Source organism: Musca autumnalis, unplaced genomic scaffold, assembly GCF_047663935.1.
Source record: "Musca autumnalis isolate F117 unplaced genomic scaffold, ASM4766393v1 scaffold_1, whole genome shotgun sequence".
Taxonomy (NCBI): Eukaryota; Metazoa; Arthropoda; class Insecta; order Diptera; family Muscidae; genus Musca; species Musca autumnalis.
Window position 1 is genome coordinate 310570932 of NW_027411644.1, and position 2769 is coordinate 310573700.

A 2769-nucleotide genomic window follows, 5' to 3' on the forward strand; every position below is an offset into this window, starting at 1 on the left:
CTCATATTCCAGCTTTTTAATCGTGCAGTCGGATCAAAAAAAAAACTCGAATTTGATTAAAATTTTCAAAAAATGCTGGCTGGGATATGTGTTCTTTTTGTGATTGTCAAAAATATAATTTGTTTAAAAAAGACAAAAAAATTAGAAGACAAATGTTATAAATTAACAGATTTGCAAAGAATACAAATACAAAAAGGGTAATAATACCTATACCTAAGATAATATTAGATAAGATAGTATTAGGTATTTTAAAAATGTTTCATTTATTTAATGAAACTATTTCATTTATTTAATGAAATTTTTTCATTTCTTTAACTAAACTGTTTCATTAATTTTTGGAGCAAACCAAAAACATCGAATATAAAAAATTTTTCGCCATTTTTTTAAATGGTTTGCATACTATTTCTTTTTTGCTCATTCTATTTAGTTTGAATTTAAAACTTACATATTTTTCTTAACTTTACAAAAATTAAAAGTTTCATTACATCAATGAAATCCGTTTCGTTTATACAATGAAACCAAAAATCATTAAATTTTAAATAACGTATAGTTTCATAGCATGAAAGAAACATTTCATTATATTAATGGGACATTTCATAGCATCAATGAAACCCTTTTATTGATACAACGAAGCATTTTTCTCACAGTGTAGAGGTCATCCCGGTATATTTTCCGAAATTTTCAGGAAAATCGGCTCAGTAGTTTCAGAGATATAACATATTTAAAAAGTATTAAGGGTCGAAGATACCACTGTTGCCTCGCAAATTAATTTTCTAACCGATACGTTAGTAAGTTTTGCAAAAACAGCGTTTTTAAAAAAGGGCCAGCCTCGCATTTTGTGATTCTCGCTTCCGGGAATGATAAAAAACCGGAAAACGGGCCAGCCTCGCATTTTGTGATTCTCGCTTCCGGGAATGATAAAAAACCGGAAAACCCCAAAACCCTACAAGTGGTATAAGTTTCATTGTTAAAGCGTGTTTTGTTTGGATAATTTCAATTCACTGAAATAACAACAATGACTTACTGGATACTTCTTTGGAAAAAAATTTTTAATGTGTTAGATCATATTAATGAACTTAGCATTTTCAAGATGTATAAGCATTTCGTGTTGTGGAATATTTCAGTTACAAAACGGTGACATGTAAATACTAAAGAATTTTTCATATGGATTTTAAAAATTAATTTTTATTCATACTTAGCTTCGTGGTTTAATTAATGCATCGATGTTACTTCATGAGAAGTAAACTGCCATATAAATCAGTTGTCAATACTTTGAGACACAAATAAACAACATGAAACTTGTACTATATATTTTGCCATTTTTCCTGATAGCCTGTGGTCAACTGGTAAGCAAAAAATCCTATATTCTCATATTTTTTAAAATTAATTTATTTAAAATTTCCCTTAGTGTCGTATACACAGAGCCCACATGAGAAACCCATAATTCCGTAAATAAGCACAAGTAAAAATGCCAAGGTCCTATTAATATGAAATATTTGAATAATAAATTTAATCAACTTGAATCTACTGCATATAGTTTTTTTAATAATAAGTTGTTGGACTCATCTCCTCGACACACTCAATTTGTGGAATATACAATGGTTGGGCCTAAGATCATTACTTCGATGTGCCAAAAACTTTTGAGCCAAAACCAATTTATAATGCCCACCCAAGACAGATTAAGTCGATATATGTAGGTTTCCGAGAAATGAATATTTTTTTATTATAAATTAAAAATAAACAAAAAATATTTTCTATGCTACTCCGCCTATGGGGAGCGGACCCGTCCACAGTTTGCGGATAGTGGCCCAGTAGATATACTGGGTAGCGGCGAATCAAATAAGCAGTCGTGGACAGCTCAGCGGAGCTGGGGGGAGAGTCTCGGAGTAAATGTCCGAGTGCCTAAGATCCCTGGTTCAACGAGACGAGAATTTGGCGCCACTACAATAACCAATACCATGTACTTATATGAAAACATTAGTTCCTGCGAGCGGGCGTCTGCTTTTAGCAAGCGGCTCACTATATAAACGTGTACACATGTACCAGGGATGGTGGCTATGAACAGGCAGCCCCAGTACCATCATAGGATACGACGGACCAATCACCCATCTATCTTACACATAAACCTGATACAAGAGAAACAGAAACTGAATCGAACGGAACGATGACGACCTTTAGCAAACGGAACCGGATAAGAGTAGGACAATGGAGCGTTCGTGCATTATGGGACCCTTCAAGGCTTTCCCAATTAGGGGCACAAGCAAAAAAGTACAATATTGGCGTATTGGGTATAAGCGAAATGCGCTGGCCTTGAAATGGCGAGATGATATCTGCAAATGAAAACCTTTTGTTGTTTAGTGGAAATGAAACCAGAAGCGAATACGGTGTCTGTTTTATAATAAGCAAAGAATTGCGTAAAACCCTCTACTCGTGGAGCACAATTTCGGAACGCATTATAATGGCCCGTTTCTACTGCGATGTCAAAAAGTATGTTACGGTTGTGCAATGCTATGCACCGACTGAGTAGTCAGCTTACTGCCACTATCCAAAAAGTAGCGGAGCGCGACGTACTACTTCTGACAGGAGATTTCAACGCAAAAATCGGTACCAACACACGTGAAAACATGGGAAAACACGGCTTGGAAGTAAAGAAGAATAATGGGGAACCATTTATTGAATTTTGCCAAACATTTCAGCTGGTTATTGGCGGATCATTATCCACACAAGGATATCCATAAATATACATGGATGTCAGCAAATGGTGACACA

General features: G+C 34.7%; 2 long non-coding RNA genes across 2 annotated transcripts; one reads left to right on the plus strand and one right to left on the minus strand.

The window, feature by feature from the left end:
• Window positions 1–528: 528 nt before the first annotated feature.
• LOC141391442 (uncharacterized) lies at window positions 529–1130 on the minus strand. The gene is made up of 2 exons (XR_012409654.1): window positions 1025–1130; window positions 529–943 (listed from the first exon to the last, which is right to left on the minus strand). It is a non-coding gene; the product is annotated as an uncharacterized lncRNA (long non-coding RNA).
• Window positions 1131–1206: 76 nt separating this feature from the next.
• LOC141391443 (uncharacterized) lies at window positions 1207–1527 on the plus strand. The gene is made up of 2 exons (XR_012409655.1): window positions 1207–1346; window positions 1409–1527. It is a non-coding gene; the product is annotated as an uncharacterized lncRNA (long non-coding RNA).
• The last annotated feature ends 1242 nt before the right edge of the window (window positions 1528–2769 follow it).